At 45.6% G+C, this 19517-nt stretch overlaps 1 protein-coding gene across 1 annotated transcript in view; it reads right to left on the bottom strand.

Annotated features, from left to right (window-relative positions):
• GSN (gelsolin) overlaps positions 1 to 17595 on the bottom strand; it is a 69546-nt gene extending 51951 nt beyond the window's left edge. Inside the window, exon 1 of the mRNA XM_049897233.1 lies at positions 17499 to 17595. The gene's annotated coding sequence lies outside the window, so the exon portion shown is untranslated. The remainder of the gene's footprint in view (positions 1 to 17498) is intronic.
• Positions 17596 to 19517: the final 1922 nt, after the last annotated feature.

Raw genomic sequence — 19517 nt, 5'->3', positions numbered from 1 at the left:
GTGTGAGAACAAGCCTTACAAGCCCAGCTCCCTTATCTTCCACACACCTCCAAATTACACTTCCGTCTTCCCTTGCGGTGCTGCATTTGTTTTCAAGTGCAAGCTGCTCCTCAACTGTGCTAACCTTCTCATCAAACAGCACCACCATCCACCATCCACACATGATATATGTAAAGAGTTGAACACATAGTAGTTGCTGGGCCAGGCCAGAAACAGGATATTACCCTCCTCAAGCTCCCTTGCTCTTTGCTCTTTGATGATGGACTCCAGTGCATCACCACATCTATCCTGCCAGTTCTCTACCCCCAGTGCATCCTCTTCTTCCACTGCCATTGCATCCATCTCAGTTTACCATCACCTCTCACCCAGCTGCCTACAGTGGCTTCCTAACTGGTCCTCCTGCTGCCTCTCTTGCTCCCCTACAGTGCAATCTCCAAGATCAAGACCAGACCATGTCACCCCTCTATTCAGACTATACCACGACTCTCCTATTACCCCCAGGTAAAGACCAAGTTCCTTAACAAACTTTCAATGTCCTTCATGATCTGGTCCTTGTCAGCGCCTTGAGCCTTAGCTCTCGTCACCTCCTGCATCCCATCCACACCTTTCCAAGCTCCAGCCAGACCAAATCACTCTGTTCCTTGAGTCTTCCATGGAATCTTTGCATAGACTGTTTCCTCTGTCCTGAACTTCTCTTCCATCCCTGTTCTTTTCTCTTTCCACTCGTGTATCAAGTCTCAGATTTCTTTTCTACACCCCTCCTGTGAGGGCGAATGTCCCTCCTCTGAGCTCCCACATCCCCCTCATCTTCCCAGTTACACCGTATTATAATAGTTTCTTTCCAAGTCTGCCTCCCCCATTAGACTAAGATCTGCTGCACTGTATCCAGAGCCGAGCATAGGGCCAGGGCAACCACAGCTCAAGAGTCATTGAAGGAAGGGACTTGTGAATCACATGCATGCACACATTGTGTGTGTATGTGCATACATAACACACGTGTGCACATGTTCACACAGGGATGGCTAACAGTACAGATGCTGCTATCTATTAGCAAAAAGTATTACACTCTTTCCAAGGACTTGAACCCACAAGCCCTGGAGGCCGCAGAATTGAGAAGTTTTCAAACTTGGCTGGGTTTAGCATTAGCCCCAGATAACTCCAAGTTGAGGAGCTCTGGTGGCGTGATTGTTAACCAAAAGGTTGGAGATCCAAACCCACCAGCCACTCCGCAGGAGAAACATATGGTAATCCGCTTCTGTAAAGATTACAGCCTTGGAAGCCTTATGGGGCAGATCTACTCTGTTCTACAGGGTTGTTATGAGTCAGAATCGGCTCAACGGCTCACAACAACAACTCCAAGTTAGTTGGTCTGTTTCCATTTTGGTTGTTATGGCTACAGCAGCTTAAAAACAAGGTCTGCAAACCACTGACTCTGGTTCATCGCCCACATGCTCTAGATGGAGCCACAAAGAGAGGTGTTTCATTCCAGCAGTCATGATCCCAGTCCAGACTCTTCGCTTGGTGTGAGCTTGATGAAAAGCATAGAGAGAGGAGGCACTTTCTAACAGCCAGAGCTGTCCACCAGTAGAAGGGTGGCCTTCAGGTAAAGAGCTCCCAATTACTGAACGTTTGTAAGCCACCACTGAACCCTGCATGTCTAGGTACCTACAGAGGAGCTCTCTGTTCTGGGGATGGGGTAGGAGAGAGCTGGAGCGGAGGTGTTTTTCTCCTAAAAGACTTGTCTCAGCTCACTGGAAAGACCTTCAGACTTGGTGGGAGAAATTGAACCTGGTATCTGTCAGATAATCCCATAAGGGCTCAAATGTCCACCCCAGTAACAACAGCTATCATTTTCTGAGTATCTACTATGTGTTAAACTCTTTATGTACATCATGGTTTATCCTCGCAACAACTCTGCCAGGCAGATGTTTTCTGAAGGAAAGACACACATTCAGAGAGGTGAAGTAATGTACTCAGGACTAAAGATGTCTGAGTAGGCTTGTTTATTTTTGGTATTTTTGTTTGTTTGTTTATATTATTTGTTCTGTTTTGTTTTAACAACCCTTTAAAAACATAAAAACCATTCTCAGCTCAGAGGCATACCAAAACAGTCTAGGGCCTCCCCTGGGCTTTAGTTTGCTACTTATACAGAGAATAATATTTGTATTTCTAAGTATAAAAACTTTTGGTGGAAATATTTATCAAAGCCAAATCCTGGGTGCTTCAGCTGTATTTCTCCCCCTTCACATGACTTCCAACTGAGTCACCCACTCTTAAGGAAGGGCCCTATCATCCTCCAAAATTAGACAGTAAAACATTTTAAGGGCTGTTCAGATTCTAGAAACTTATAGCTGTGGACCAAACAGAGAGTCCAACCCAGTGCCACGGGAGAAGAGAGAGGCAATTACAACGGGGAGATCTGGGCTCTCCCATCTGCAAGGTAGGGGCTGGTGGACCTGCCCTAGCAGCCGATGCTGCCCCAGCTGAGGGGAAGAAAGTAGAAGCAAAGAAAGAAGAATCTAAGGGGTCTGATGATGATATGGGCTTTCATCTTTTTGACTAAATCTCCTTTGTAACATGTTCAAAAAAAGCTGAACTTCTTTAAAAAAGAGAGAGAGATCTGGGCTCTAGTCAGGGCCTTGCTACATACTGGCTCTTTGGCCCTTAACAAGAGATTTTCCTCTCTGAGGAAAAATAAGAAATTGATTTAGAATTTTACTATGCAAAGTGTGGTCCTTCAGACGAGCAGCATCAGCATCACCTAGGAGTTTGTTAGAAACACAGATCAGGCCCTAACCCAGGCCTGTTGGACCATAATCTGCATTTTAACAAAATCCTAAGTGATTTATGTGCACTAATAAGTTTGAGGTACTCTAATACATCATTTACATCCAGCTGCAACATTGTTGACAAGACCCTCCACCTGAGGAGAGAAGGGGTCTAAGGACATCTTTATGTCATAGTATTTATGACATAAGTTTGTCACCAAACGGCCACACCAATAATGTCAAAAAACACTCCACTTCATCTAAACCAAAATTATTCCAGTTATCATCAAACCAAAGGCCCTAGTTTGTCTTAGCAGTGTAGAGTTGGGGAAGTCATTTCCTTTCTGACCTGTTAACCCACCCGTGAAATGGGGGAATGGCACTTTCTGTGCTCCTCCCAGCTCTACTTTTCTACCAGTCTAAGGTTTGATTTCAAGATCCAGTGGTAGGTCTTGGCAGAGGCACTACATGTAGGGAAGGCAAATCCATATTGAGAGTAAGTATCTATCCCAGTAAGAATGAAACACTGCCCTTTCCATGATGGAAGTGGTCCAGCCTAATCAACCTGCCATCAGGTTGCTGGCTGATAGCCTCAAGGAATGGTGCCATACGGTATTGGTCACAGCTGCAGGCAGATTGAGCACTCAGCAGTAGCTGTAGCCAAGTCAGCCTTGCTGAGTGGAAGTTCATGTTGCTGAGCTCACACATAACCTCTACCCCTGCCACCATGGCTACTTTGTTCATGAGCCCATTGGGCAATGATGGGAGTGGCTGGGGAAAGAGGATGACTGGTTTCCAAGGAACACGTCATCCTATCCACTAGGTTGTTAAAATCCTCCTCTGCCAAGATCACCCTTTGGTGAGCATTCACAATGAAACACAAATATCTTCACTTCTTTGGCCCATTCAGAGAGGTCTATCCACATACCTCTTCACCATAGCTCCCCGTCACCAATTGTCTAATTATGTTCCATCCAAGTCCTTAACCATCCAGCCAAACAATTGGCCACAGCCCATGAATCAGTATACAATCACACATCTGGCCATTTCTCCTTCCAAGCAGAGTGAACAACCAGGTGCACTGCTCAAAGTTCTGCCCATTGGGAGGATTTCCCTTCCCCACTGTCCTTCAGAGAAGTTCCAGAAAGGGGCTGCCATGCTGCTGTTGTCCACTTTCGAGTGGTGCCTGCATATCACACAGAGCCGTCTGTAAACTAGGCATGAGTTTTCTCTTCCTCAGTCAACTGATCATAAGGAACTCCCCATGAGGCCATAGGTGCAGATGGGCGAGGGCAGAAAATGTGACAGAAGTGGAGACCAGGGGCATTTGGGCCACTTCCTCATGCAACTTACTTGTGCCTTCAGGTCCTGCTCAGGCCCAATCTTGTATATACCACTTCCATTTAATAATACAGTGCTGCTGTGCACGTTTCACTTTATGACTCTGTGGGTCAGACAACACCCAGTTCATCATGAGCAGCTCAGGCCGCATGGTGACTTGGTTTCCCAAGGCTAAGCCTACTAAGGCCCAGTAACAAAACAAAAGCTGTTTCTCAAAAGGAGAGTAGTTATCTGCAGAGGATGGCAGGGCTTTGCTCCAAAATCCTAAGGGTTTGTGCTGTGATTCACCAATAGGGACCTGTTTCAAAGACTCTGAACAGCATCTCTACCTGCTGCTGACTCTTCAAGCATCATTGGATCAGCCAGATCATATGGCCAAAGCGGCAGAGGGACTTGCACAGCAGCCTGAACCTGTTGCAGAGCCTTCTCTTGCTCTGGGTCCCACTCAAAACTAGCAGCTTTTCAAGTCACTTGATAAATAGGCCAGAATAGCACACTCAAATGAGGGATACATTGCCTCCAAAATCCAAAGGGACCCACTTAGGGGTTGTGCCTTCTTTTTAGCTGTGGGAGAAGCCAGACGCAATAACTTATCCTTCACTTTAGAAGAAATATCTTAACATGCTCCACACACCTCTGGAACCCTAGAAATTTCACTGAGGTGGAAAACACCTGAATTTTTTTAGATTAATTTTCCACACTCTATCATACAAATGTTTTACCAATGAGTTGAGTCACTGACACTTCTTCCTTACTAGGTTCAATCAGCATGATGTCATCAGTGTAATGGACCAGTGTGACATCTTGCAGAAGGGAGGGGTGATCGAGTTCTCTGTGGACTAAATTATGACATAGGGCTGGAGAGTTGATGTAGCTCTGAGGTAGGCAACTGAAGGTACATTGTTGGCATTGCCAACTCTAGGCAAACTGCTTCTGGTGGTCCTTTGAAACAGGAGATCAATAATACAGGTACCAGGAGATGCTCAAGCAATGAAACTACATCAGGAACACCAGATGCAATTGGAGTTACCACCTGGTTAAGTTTTCGATGATCCGCTGTCATTCTCCAAGGTCCATCTGTTTTGTGCACAGGCCAAATAGGCTAGTTGAATGCAGATGTGATGGGAATCACCAGTCCTGCATCCTTCAAGTCCTTGATGGTGACAGTAATCTCTGCAATCCCTCCTGGAATGTGGTATTGCTTTTGGTTTACTATATTCCTAGGTAAGGGCAGTTTCTAATAGCTTCCACTTGGCTTTTTCTACCATAATTGCCCTTACTTCACTCGTCACAGGTCCAGTGTGCAGGTTTTGCCACTTGCTGAGTACATCTATTCCAATTATGCATTCTGGAACTGAAGAAATCACTACAGGATTGGTTCGGAGACCCACTGGACCCACAGTGAGACGAACCTGAGCTAAGACTCCATTGATAACATGACTTCTATACACTCCCACTGTGGCTGGTGGGCCACAGTGACATTTAGGGTCTCCTAGAATTAGTGTCAGTTCAGAGCCAAAATCCCGTAATCCCCAAAAAGTCTGATTACTTCCTTTTGCACAATGAACAGTCACTCTTATAAAAGGCCATATAGCCCTTTGGAGAAAGCTAAAAGATTAACATTATAAACTTTTGGCAGTGTAGTGGAGTCCTTCCTCAAGGGGACCCAGCCTCCCCATCATTCAAGGGGTTGTGAGTGTGTAAACTGGCTCAAGTGTGGGAATTGGTTGAGGGGCTGTGACTGTCCATTCTGGTGATTCAAGTTAGGCTGCTGTTTACTTGACCTAGAATTCTTCCGCTTACACAGATCAGTAAATATTTAGTAGATTTCCTATCTAATTCACTCTTGGGGACACCATGACTAAGTAGCCAACGCCGTAAGTCCATAGGAGTCAGACGGTTCTGATTACTGCTTTGATTCTGTTGTCCATTATGGTAACCACACCCACCTCGTCTTTGTCAGTTGAGTGCCACCACTTGGCCCCTACTACCACAGGGTCCAATCAGCCCCATTGTAGTTAAGTGTCTTAATACAGTTAAGGCAGTTCCCACTGTCAAATCTGACTTACCTAAAATAGCAATCACAGCAAACTTCAAGGTGCTAGGGCTCCCTTCACCAATTTGTTCCTCACTTATGGTACTGTGGTAAAAGGTGTGTCCTCTGGGTACTCCATGTGTGAGCCTGTGGATCTAACCTGATAAATCCACTCTGACATGCCAATTTCCCTATCTTCTTCTACAGTATACCAAGGCAGCTCTGATACTTCAACTTGATTTAATGTAGGTCACTGTGTCATCCATGCCTCAGCAACCCAACCAAATAAACAATTAGATCCTTTCCTAACTTCTGAAGCTGAAACATTGAATGAAGAATCTGTGCTTAGTGAGTCCATATTAATAAACTCAGACCAATCCAACTTTATGTTCCTTGCACCATTATCCCACACCCTTAATAGCCATTCCCACACATATTCCCCAGATTTCTGTTTGTACATGTTAGAAAACTCAAACAGTTTTTTCAGAGCTTAGAATACCTCCTCCTGGGTCATACTTCATACTTCACATTTGTGGCTTGCTCAGACTTAAGTCTAGTTATAGGTCTAGAAGGAAAAATGTATGATGGGGATGTGTTCTAAGAATATTCAGCAATGTCTTGCAAGGCATCTGCCTCAGGCAATGCCCCAGGCAATAACTCAGATGAGCCCATGTTAAACATCACCACAGACACACAAATTCCTTGGGGCTAGGAACACAGAGTCAAGTCTTTTGGTTCAAAACATGGAGGCAGCACAGTGAGCTGGCATGAGCAGTGGCCATTCACTAGTCCCCTTATACCCCCTCAGCTAGTTATACTGGCTGGTGAGGATGTTAAGAATGTAGCCCATTTTGCAGAGGCCCTGAAAGAGGTCAGGGCTTCTTACCAAAGCAAAGGCCTCTGCACAGGGAATTTTTCCTTCAGCCAACAATAATGCAGGCATACCCTGCATTAAGAAAACTCAACATTTGAATGCATAGATGTACGCAAATGTCTGATTTGGGAATAATTAGCTTCCTTGCTAATATTGCAGCCTCTTTGGCAAAAGGATTCATTATAAAAAGGATTCATTATTGGGCTTTGATGACAAGGCTCCTAGTGTAGTGCTTAATTTTACACTTTAATTTGCACATGAATTCCATGGGGGTCTTTTGAAAATGAAGATTCTGATTCAGTAGGTCCAGGGTGGGTAGGGTTGTCCAAAAATATATATAGAATGCCCAGGTAAATCTAAATTTCATAAACAATAAAAAATTATTTATTTATTATATATAATATTTTTTTATTTATTACCTGGGACATACTTATATTAAAAAATGTATTCATGCCAAATATTGCCTGGGATATACTTATGCTAGAAAAATTATTCTTTGTTTATCTGAAAACCAAATTTAACAGGGCTTCTTGTATTTTTATTTGCTAAATCTGGCAACTAAAAGAATGGAGCCTGAGATTTTGCATTTTTAAAAGGCTCTCAGATGAAGCTGTTTTGTGCCTTCGAGTCAATTCTGACACATAGCGACCCTATAAGACAGAGTGGAACTGCCCCATAGGCTTTTCTAGGCTGTAATCTTTACAGGAAAAGATAGCCAGTTCTTTCTCCTGTAGAGCGGCTGGTGGGTTCAAACCACTGGCCTTTCAGTTAGCAGCTTTCCATGAGTGCTTAACCATTGCGGCGGCAGGGCTCCCTGAGGTAGCCCCACCCAGTGCGGTCGAGTCGATTCTGACTCATAGCGACCCTACAGGACAGAGTAGACCTGCCCCATAGAGTTTCCGAGGAGCACCTGGCAGATTCAAACTGCCGACCTCTTGGTTAGCAGCCATAGCACTTAACCGCTACGCCACCAGGTTTCCTCTAGTACATTTAAAATAGCATTTAGATGCACTTCCGATCCAAACTCCAATGTCATTTTTTAAGGTGATAGAGAAACAAATCACCAACTTCATATGGAAGGGAAAGAAGCCTCGGATAAGCAAAGCATTACTGAAAAAGAAGAAGAAAGTGGGAGGCCTCACTCTACCTGATTTCAGAACCTATTATACAGCCACAGTAGTCAAAACAGCCTGGTATTGGTACAACAGGCACATAGACCAGTGGAACAGAATTGAGAACCCAGATATAAATCCATCCACATACGAGCAGCTGATATTTGACAAAGGCTCAGAGTCAGTTAATTGGGGAAAAGATAGTCTTTTTAACAAATGGTGCTGGCATAACTGGATATCCACTTGCAAAAAAATGAAACCGGACCCATACCTCACACCAAGCACAAAAACTAACTCCAAGTGGATCAAAGACTAAAATGTAAACATAAAGTCTAAAACGATAAAGATCATGGAAGAAAAAATAGGGACAACCTTAGGAGCCCTAATACAAGGCATAAACAGAATACAAAACATTACCAAAAATGAGGAAGAGAAACCAGATAACTGGGAGCTCCTAAAAATCAAACACCTATGCTCATCTAAAGACTTCACCAAAAGAGTAAAAAGACCACCTACAGATTGGGAAAGAATTTTCAGCTATGACATCTCCGACCAGTGCCTGATCTCTAAAATCTATATGATTCTGTCAAAACTCAACCACAAAAAGACAAACAATCCAATCAAGAAGTGGGCAAAGGATATGAACACACACTTCACTAAAGAAGATATTCAGGCAGCCAACAAATACATGAGAAAATGCTCTCGATCATTAGCCATTAGAGAAATGCAAATTAAATCTACGATGAGATTCCATCTCACACCAGCAAGGCTGGCATTAATCCAAAAAACACAAAATAATAAATGTTGGAGAGGCTGAGGAGAGATTGGAACTCTTATACACTGCTGGTGGGAATGTAAAATGGTACAACCATTTTGGAAATCTATCTGGCATTTTCTTAAAAAGTTAGAAATAGAACTACCATACAACCCAGAAATCCCAGTCCTCGGAATATATCCTAGAGACACAAGAGCCTTCACACAAACAGATATATGCACACCCGTGTTTATTGCAGCTCTGTTTACAATAGCAAAAAGCTGGAAGCAACCAAGGTGTCCATCAACGGATGAATGGTTAAATAAACTGTGGTATATTCACACAATGGAATACTACGCATCGATAAAGAACAGTGACGAATCTGTCAAACATTTCATAACATGGAGGAACCTGGAAGGCATTATGCTGAGTGAAATTAGTCAGAGGCAAAAGGACAAATATTGTATAAGACCACTATTATAAGATCTTGAGAAATAGTATAAACTGAGAAGAACACATACTTTTGTGGTTACGAGGAGGGGAGGGAGGGAGCGTGGGGGAGGGTTTTTTACTGGTTAATTAGTAGATAAGAACTACTTTAGGTGAAGGGAAGGACAATACTCAATACTGGGAAGGTCAGCTCAACTGGACTGGACCAAAAGCAAAGAAGTTTCCGGGATAAAATGAATGCTTCAAAGGTCAGCAGAGCAAGGGCGGGGGTTTGGGGACCATGGTTTAAGGGGACTTCTAAGTCAATTGGCAAAATAATTCTATTATGAAAACATTCTGCATCCCACTTTGAAATGTGGCTTCTGGGGTCTTAAATGCTAACAAGCAGCCATCTAAGATGCATCAGTTGGTCTCAACCCACCTGGAGCAAAGGAGAATGAAGAACACCAAGGTCACATGACAACTAAGAGCCCAAGAGACAGAAAGGGCCACATGAACCAGAGACCTACATCATCCTGAGACCAGAAGAACTAGTTGGTGCCCGGCCACAATCGACGACTGCCCTGACAGGGAGCGCAACAGAGAACCCCTGAGGGAGCAGGAGATCAGTGGGATGCAGACCCGAAATTCTCATAAAAAGACCAGACTTAATGGTCTGACTGAGACTAGAGGAATCCCAGCCGTCATGGTCCCCAAACCTTCTGTTGGCACAGGACAGGAACCATCCCCGAGGACAACTCATCAGACATGAAAGGGACTGGACAGTGGGTAGGTGAGAGATGCTGATGAAGAGTGAGCTAATTATATCAGGTGGACACTTGAGACTGTGTGGGCATCTCCTGTCTGGAGGGGGGATGGGAGGATAGAGAGAGTTGGAAGCTGGCAAAATTGTCACGAAAGGAGAGACTGGAAGGGCTGACTCATTAGGGGGAGAGCAAGGGGGAGTACGGAGTAAGGTGTATATAAACTTATACGTGACAGTCTGACTTGATTTGTAAACGTTCACTTGAAGCTCAATAAAAGTTAATAAAAAAAATAGCATTTAGAGCTATGAAAACTGGATTTTATGAAACTTTTTAAGACCACTAAGAAATCTAGAAGGCAGTCCCCACCCTCTGAAAGAGTTTAAAGAGAAGGCAACTAGGTATGTGTTTTCCAAGGAAAACAGAGATACGACTGGGGGTGAGGTGGCAGTAGGGTCCAAGCCTAGCCCACAAAGAAGTCTGTTTTACCTCCTCAATGATAGCCCAACTGCACTCTCATTTCCTGCTTTCTCTGAATTCAAGCTCAGTGAGCCAAGAACACATGGCCAGTCCCTCTCCAAGTCCATAAAGCCTGAATGATCTGACCCAACCTGTTTACTGCCCAGGGCAATTTCGAGTCAGATGAGATAATAATAAAAACTCCCAGAACCTGAGAGATCATCACGCACCATGCGCTGTGTTAGGCACTTCACAGAATCTTATGAAGGTAACACCGAAGTACTCTGAAGGCCTCACTTTACAGATGAGAAAACCAAAGCTCAGAGAGGAAATTTGCTCGAGGTTTCATGGTAAGCGCGCAACGGAAGTCAGAATGAGAACCAGGCTCTCTCTGTCTCTTCAGCCTGCGATCTTTTTTTCTTCAATAGTTTATATTGTTGCTGTTGTTAAAAATATATACAGCAAAACATAAATACACCAATTCAACAATTTCTACATGTACAATTCAGTGACATTGAGTACATTCTTCAAGTTGTGCAACCATTCTCACCTCATTTTCCAAATTATTCCTCCACCATTAACATAAACTCACCGCCCCCTAGACTTCCTATCTAATCTTTCGAGTTGTTGCTGTCAGTTTGACCCTATATAGATAGTTCTTTAAAAGAGTGTAATGTTCAACAGCCTGTGACCTTAACAGCTACCCTTGACTGCTGCTGAACAAATGTATATTTGTTGAATGAATGAATGAAGTAGGATGTTTCAGAAGAATGGTCCTTGAGACCCCTAATAGGACAACTGAACTTTGATAACCAGCTTCAGACACTCCCTCAAGAATGCTGCCACCCTCATTTATGGCTGGGCGGGAATAAGAACTGCTGCTAACTTTATGGGCAGCAATTTGGCAAAATGTAGCAAAAGCTGCAAAATGGGTCATTTTCGATCTAGCAACCCCATTTCTAGAACTCACTTCTAGGAAATAATGAAAGAATACAAAATACCTGTGCACGACGATGTCCATTACAGCATTATTTATAAACAGCTTAAAGCCATTGCCATCAAGTGGATTCCAACTCATAGGGACCCTACAGGACAGAGTAGAACCGCCCTATAGGGTTTCCAAGGAGTGGTTGGTGGATTTGGACTGCAACTTTTAAGTTAGCAGCGGTAGCTCTTAACCACTACACCACCAGGGCTCCATAAACAACCTAAAAATCTCTAATAATGGAGACTCAGTTAAGTGAACCATGGTCTGTGCACACCATAGATAGAATAACAGGGAGTTATGAAAAATCAAGGTGGCATATATCACTTTCATAATAAGAAAGGAAAACTTCTTTTTAAAAAATAAAATACATTATTTTACTTCTTTAACTCCCTAGCCTAATGGAGTGAAAAGATGTCTACTTAGGTATAATTTACTTCTAAAGCTCTTTTTAAAGTTAAATTTAAAAAGAATCTTTAACAGCATGAGAAAATATTTTTGTTACAACATTGTACACAAACAAAAAGTCAGACTAGAAAGTTATAAATATAGTATGATCACAACTATGTGGGGTAAAATACGTATTGAAAATACCAAGAAGGAAACGCACCCAGATGGCAGCAGTGATTATTTCTGGTTGGTAGAATTCTGGGCAGTCTTATTTTGTATACGTTTTTGTGTTTTCTAAATTTCCTATCACATTCATTACGATTCAAAAAAGAAAGGAAAAAAAAAGTCCTTGGAGGAGGGGGAGAGAAAGGCATTTCCTACCCATACCACCAAGGCACTCCCCCAAAATTTAACCAGTATTTACTGCGTACCCACTAAGAGCCCAGCCCAGGCACAGACTCGGTAAAAGGGAAATTAAAAGCCAAGCCCCACCCTGAAGGCTCACATATACAATATATACGTATATATGTTCTTTGTTTGACAAACAAGCTTGGCCCAAATGATATCCTTGTTGAGGTTGGAAAGTAACAAGCATGTTTGCTTCATTAGCTCAGCAGAATGAATGAATCCACCCCCACTGGTGTGGCCTGCCAAGACTCCAAGGCTCAAACCCTTTCTGGATTCCCCCTGGGCAGAGTGGGTTTCAGGGATAATTTACAGCCCTGGAAGAAAATTGTTCTTAGCCCCTAATCTAAGCATTGAATGCAAGAGTCACATAGATCGCCTGTGAGGCAGGACAAGGATGGGGCCAGGAAGGAATTGGAGAGCCTGGGAAGAAACCTTACTGGTTATGTGACCCCTGATGACCTCTGGGCAAGGGAGTATATGTCTCCAGGCCTCAGTTTCCTCATCTGTAAAATGGGGCTCATAATGACAACCTCTCAGGGCTAACGTGAGGCTCAAAGAAGTGAAAGTAAGCCATTTCATCTTTCTAGGCTGAGCCTCAGTTTCCTCATCTGTGAAACTGAGTCAATATCTCCTCCCTCATAAAACTGTTAAAAGACGAAACAAGACAACGAAGGTCAAAGGTGAACACTCACAGTAAGCACTCTATACACAGTTGCCATTATTATTGTTGCTTCTGAAATAAGAGATGGGATGCATAGATGAAAGCTAGGCCACAATTTCCTTACCTGGAAAATGGGGCAATCAATTCAGCCCACAAAGGACAAGTCCATTGAATGGTATCTCAAATTCCCGTTGACTGGCGCCAGCATGAGTAACTTAAGCATGTGTGACTGCTGAGGGCTCACTCTGTGCTCATGGACACGCAGGTTCTACTGCTGGTATGCTGAGCACAAAGCCCAGTGACCCAGGGCTGGGAAAGTCAGACATTATCCTGTCTACCCCCAGGGCACAGAGTGGACACAGAGGCCCAGAGAAAGGCACCCATTAGCCCCAGTCACTCAGCACTTTGTTAGTGGTAAAACAGAACTCAAGCTCAGGTCTTCTGCTGCCCAGTCTTGCCCACCATACACACTGTTTTCCCCTGCCCCACCCTTAAATTGCTGATGTGGTCCCTGGAAGGGCTGGGGAAAGCAGACACATGGTAGGAGGGACAGGGAGGGAAAACTGGCAGGCAGCACGAAGAGAGCCTGCCTGTGGTCTCCAACCTCACAAACCACATCAGGCTGAAATATGACACAGGCTCACTCAGTTGAAAGGGAGGAGATATTTTTACCTAACATCCCCCAGCTGCCTAAACACTGGTCTCTTTCTTTCTCTCCTCCCAAAAATGCATAACTCTTGGGACCTGCTTTTTCCTGCTTCAGCCGGCATTTTCCCCCAGGAATAACCATGCGGGTAGGGGCAGGGGTGTGCCCACTTTTTCCTGGCCTCTCCCTGGAAAGACTTCCAGAGCATGGATGGACTCAAGTGGTGAAGGGGGGAAGGAGCCGGAGGTAGGGGTTGGTCGTGGCTGGGCCCCCAACTCACTGAGTGACCTCTCAGAGCTTCAACTCCCGGAAATGGAGGGAAGATTGACCTCCACTCTGGAGTCCTATTGATGGTGTAGAAAAGCATGCATTCAGAAACTGGCCTGTCTGTGGGGCTGAGCTCCCCAAGCCGTGCATACTGACTCTCACCCTGCGTCACAGCCATAGCAAAGCTGCCCAGCCAGTTCTCATAATGTCAGGACTACCTGGAACCTTCAGGAGAATGTTTAGTGCAGTGATTAAGAGCTGTGGCTCTGCAGTCAGACCTCCAGAATCCTGGCACCATCGCCTCATAGCTACACAACCCAAGATAAGATATTTAACCTCTCTAAGCCTTAGTTTCCTGATGTGTAAAAGGGAGGGGTGGAAGAGGTAATAGTACCTACCTGAGAGGAATGGTTGGGAGGAGTCAAAGAAGTAATTAATGTTCCGGTGCCTGGATAACAAATGTAGACCAACATCCCCCATTTTGCAGATGAGGAAAATGAGGCCCAGAGAGATGAGACTTGCGCAAGGTCACCCAAAAGAGCCAGAGCTGGACTCCACTCCCAAATCAGTGCATCTAACTTCTTTTAGTCCTGTGGTCTCTAATAAGCAAAGGTACACACTCAGATGCTATATACACAGACGGTAAAAGTTTTCTCGAAAAAAAGGCAAGACACCAATGCCTCAGCAAAGTGCTATAAACCACCTGGAAATCATGGCTATGACCTGGCAACTTCTCATGAAAGGCTCAAACCACCCACATGGAGTAGAGAGAAGTGACCTACTGACACTGGATGGCTAAGAAGTGTGCGGGCATCCAATTAAGAGCTCTTGCTTGTACAGTTTGGTGAAAGTACACACACACACACACACAAGCCACTGTTAACTGTGGGTACTGCTGGGGAAAGAAGAGTGTTTGGAGAAATTAAGTCACCTCTATACTCTTCGAGAGAAAGAGAGAGAGAGGGAGGGAGAAAGGCAGGGAGGGAGGGAGAGAGGGAAGAGTATAGAGGTGCCTTAATTCTCTGGAAACCCTGGTGGTGTGGTGGCTACGGCTGTTAACCAAGAGGTTAACTCTATGGGGTGGTTCTACTCTGTCCTATAGGGTCACTATGAGTCGGAATCGACTCGATGGCAGTGGGTTTGGTTTTTTTGATTTATACTCTTCTCTATATTATAATTATTAACAATATTTTTTTACTGTAAAAATAATCTAAGAAAACAAACAAAATAACAACATAAATAACTTAGCAGCCAATCCAGTAACTATAAGCCTGTTGTCTGGATTTAGATGAAATTTATAGCAAGTTCTGAGACCTTCAGCTGGGCTTCCAGAATTTAGCACTCTGCTCCATCCCAGAGGCCACTGCCCTGGCTCAGACCTGCATCCTCTTTTACCTGGACCAAAGCACAGCCTTCTCAGGGTGTCCCTACCTCTACTTTTGTCCCTTCCAATGCATCCCTGGTATCAGTCACCAGATTGAGAGACAGCTTTTATCATTACTTTGGCCAAAAATCCTTCTCAGGTCCTCATTGCCTTCAGGATAAAGTTCAAACCCCTTAGTTTACAATCTAGTTCCATCTATTTTTACTGTACTGATTCCACCACTCACTTTCCCCCACCTTCCACTCTAGCGATGAGAATAGCTCAGAAAACCTCAGTGCCTTTGTATAAGCTGTTTCTGGTTCTTAGAATGTCTTTTTACCCATCCTCTTTTTCCTCCTTGTAAATTATTACACATTTCTGAGGCCTGGCTTGCCCAGACAGAATTAGTCACTCCTCTTACAGGCTTAAGTAACTCAGTATCACATGACTGTGTCAACCACTAAAGATGGGAAGCATCTTGAGGGCAAGGAGCCTTGTCCTTCTCAGGGCCTCCAAGGCCCCTCACAGGACAGGCACAGAACACAAGCCCAGAAGAGTGCCAAACCAAGGAAGGAGGGAAGGAAGGAAATGCCATGAGAGGCAAACCCTGCAGCCCGCTCTCCCCAGGGCATCTCGCTTTCCAGGCTCACTTTAGTCCATAATAAAAAGGATCATGGAAAACTCTGGAATAAAGTTTCCTTCCCTGATTCATACGGAAACCTTCTTTGCTGCTGTGTAACTCACCCGGTTGCCAACCCAAGCTCCCCCGGCTGTTTATACAATTTCCCTGGCCTTTATAAGTAACGAGAACCCCAGAAAGGAAAATGGAGTTTCAAGGGAGCTAAATGCCTGCTGTCCCCCCTCCCATCCTTTCTCCTCTGTTTCAAGCTTCTTCCCCTTAACATCTCCAGAAAAACACCAACCAGCACCTCCAAGTCTTATTGCACATGTCTTGTGAGTGTGTGTGTGCGCGTGTGTGCGTACGCACGCTCAGTGTTTGATCCCTTAGTGAACAGAACACTCGAGAAAGAGTCTAGAGTCCCACCAGCTACAAGGAGTCTGCTTAGGGCAGATTGGAGGTGGGCCCAGCCCTGTCTCTTCCTCACTGTGACTAGGAACAAGTCACAAAGGCTAGTGGCCCTGGAGTTTTCTTAGCTGTGGAATGGGGCTGGGGTGAGTCTCCAGCAAGCTTTGGTCACTGTAAAGTTCAGTGCAGATGAGAGGCTTTGGTGCTCTGGTCAAAAACGTGGTCCTGGGAGAACAAGACACTCAGGTTTAAGTCTTTGAAAAGGAGGCCAAACAAAAGCCAGGGAGTCCACACCTTCCATGCAGCGGGCTCTACCCCCAGGTCAGCCCAGGACCCTGTGGCTTTTTAGTGTTCAGGGTGTTTTAGAGAGATCCTCTTTCTCCTCTGAGGAGGGTGTGAGGTCATGGTAAAGGGGTGATATCTGGGCAGATGAGGGACTACAAAGGAAACCAATGTTGCCTCCCTCCTCCCTCAGGCTTCCAAGGAATCTGGCTCCCCCCTTGGTGTGGCTCAGAGCCAGCACCAGACAAGGGGGAAGTTGCTGTAATCAGGTTCTAAGGTGTTTGGACCCAAGAGGAGACCGGGCCCAGAGAGAAGGAGGGTTTCAATCACCGTCTTCAACTTTGAAAGGTGATGTTTCCGGGTGAGTCAGGAGAGGAACGTGCATTTCAGGACCCGAGGGAACAGTTAGCACCAACAGGTAGCAGGCGCAAGCAGGTTTCAGACGAGTACAAGGAAGAACTTTCTAACAGTCCTTGGCCCAGAAAGAGGAAGGAGGTAGAAGGCTCCTCATCGCCCGGGGAGAGCCGGCAAAGGTATTACCTAGAGTCGAGGACCCGCTGAGCGGACTTCCAGCGATGCCACTGCCCTGACGTCGGCTGGCGGCTGCCTGCAAGCCCGGGACAGATACACCGAGTGCGGGGGTGACCCTGGCCCAGTTCCCCCACTTGCAGGGGGCGGGGTCAAGGTTAGCTCAGGTTCTACGGGCCCGGCGGGGCCTGTGGTTGGAGGCCTGGCCCCCTCCTCTCCTGTCCCAGTCCCCCAATTCCACACTTCTTGGTCCCCTGGAGGCCAGGCATTGTGTGGAAAGAAGCCCTTCTCCAACGGGCCGATCTCCACGCGCGGGGGAGCTCCGGTCCAGAGGGAAGGGACAGGGGATTCAGGTCAGCCCGGGGATCCCCAGATGCACAGAGTCGTGGGCGCCCCCCCTCCTACCTGCTGCTGCAGCACTGGCGACGGCGACTGCTGGGTCCAGCTGTGCTCAGCTGGTTCCCGACGGCGGGGCGGGGGCGCTGCGGCCAGAGCGGCTGGGGTGGGCAGGGCCGGAGCGGGAGCCGCCTTCGGGGCGGGGCGACCGAGGCCGCGGACCGGGCGGGACGGCCAACCCCTCCCAGAGGCAGCGGGTGGATGGCAGCTCTAGCCCAAAGCTAGAATTCCATTCATCGAGTCCGCTGTGTGTCACTTCTCAAAATTCACTACGTCTGGGCAAAGGAGGCATCAAGCTCCCTGTTTTACAAGGGAGGACCCTGAGGCTCGGAGCGGGGACAGGAGATCTTCAGGAGACTGGGGTAGGCGAGGGAGACCCAGGGCAGCTCCCGCCAAAGAGCTCAGATTGGGTGGACAGCCGTGCAATGCTCCATCAACTAGGACCAGCGGAGGCAGATTTCAGATCCAAGTGAGCCAAAGCCCTCAGAGACTGAGATGGGCCACCCGCGAAAGTGAACTTCCCGGCAGCGGAGGTGTGCAAGCTGCAGCTAGTCTCCCTGAAGGAATAAAGGAGAAAAGGGGTTCCCAACTTCATTCAGAAGGGAGAAATGCCAAGGTGCCTCCCTGTCCTTGCACTAGGGAAGTAGCGGAACATAGACATTAAGCAGGGGCTATGAATCGACTCGACGGCAATGAGTTTTTATGAAGCCCTGGAAGGAGCCCTGGCTGCACAGTGGCGGGTCACACCCACAGATGCTCAGCGGGAGAAAGATGTGGCAATCTGCTTCCTAAAGATTACAGCCTTGGAAACCCTATGGGGCAGTTCTACTCTGTCCTATAGGGTTGCTGTGATTTGAAATTCACTCCACGGCAGTGGATTTGGTTTTTGTTTTTGTTTTTTTGGTTATGGAGTCAGACAGACTGGGTTACATAACACTTACCAGTCGTAACTTTGGAAACGTGACTTAACACATCAAAACCTGTTTCCTTATCTCTAAAATGGGTATAATAATGACCTCCTCATGGGGCGGTTGGGAAGACTCAGTGAGAGGAAGATTTTAGCACAGTGGCAGGTAGTGTGGGCTCTCCATAGAATTCTTTTTAGCACTTTGGCAGATATTATTTTAGGTGGTTGAGAAAATTCACAATGGTCAAAAAGGTAAGTGCAAGGTCACTTTGAAACTATTTAATATTTTGTTTATTTCAACAGTATCACATGCGCATTTGAGGTGGAACAGAGCAGAGGAGAGCCTCCCAACAGCCCTGGTACAAACGAGGGTTCACAGGCCTCTTGCAGTTGCTGGTGACTTGCAGGGGTCCCATGCTCAGCCAGGGCAAGGCTCCCTCTGATACCAGATAAAATATAAAGAGTCTCAGACCTCGCAGGGTGCTGAGCAGTCAGAGCAGGAAAAGTTGTTGTTGTTTACCAGAGAAACTAGGAACATGGTACTCACTTCCTGGTTTTTCCTGATTTTTCCATTGAGTGGCAGCCTGGGAACCCACAGGGCCTGGAGAATCCCAGCCCATCTCTTCCTCCTTTCCTCTTCTCTCTCTCTTTTTTCCTCTTTGCTCAGGGATCACCCCCATTCACAACCAAGTCTTTTTTTTTTTTTTAATAACAGTTTGTATATGTACAGTTCATTGACAATGCTTACCTACTTCACACTGTGTCACTATTCTATCTCTGCTCATATTGTTTCATCACCATTAACTTAGACTCATTACCATTTAAAGTTCTTGTCTGTGTTTCAGAGTTACTATTGTCTATTTGGAAACTCTGGTGGCATAGTGGTCCAGTGCTATGGCTGCTAACCAAAAGGTCAGCAGTTTGAATCCACCAGGCGCTCCTTGGAAACTCTGTGGGGGCAGTTCTACTCTGTCCTATAGGATCGCTATGAGTCGGAATCAACTCAATGGCAATGGTTTTTTCTGTTTTGTTTTGTTTGTTTTTTATTGTCCATTTAATCTCATACAGATATTCTTTAAAAGGGTGCAATGCTCAAGGTGAACATTCTTTATTAAATGAAC

The sequence above is a fragment of the Elephas maximus genome, chromosome 9 (genome assembly GCF_024166365.1).
Source record: "Elephas maximus indicus isolate mEleMax1 chromosome 9, mEleMax1 primary haplotype, whole genome shotgun sequence".
Classification (NCBI taxonomy): domain Eukaryota; kingdom Metazoa; phylum Chordata; class Mammalia; order Proboscidea; family Elephantidae; genus Elephas; species Elephas maximus.
Note: the sequence above shows the minus strand (reverse complement) of the source record. Positions and strands in the feature narration are given on the sequence as shown.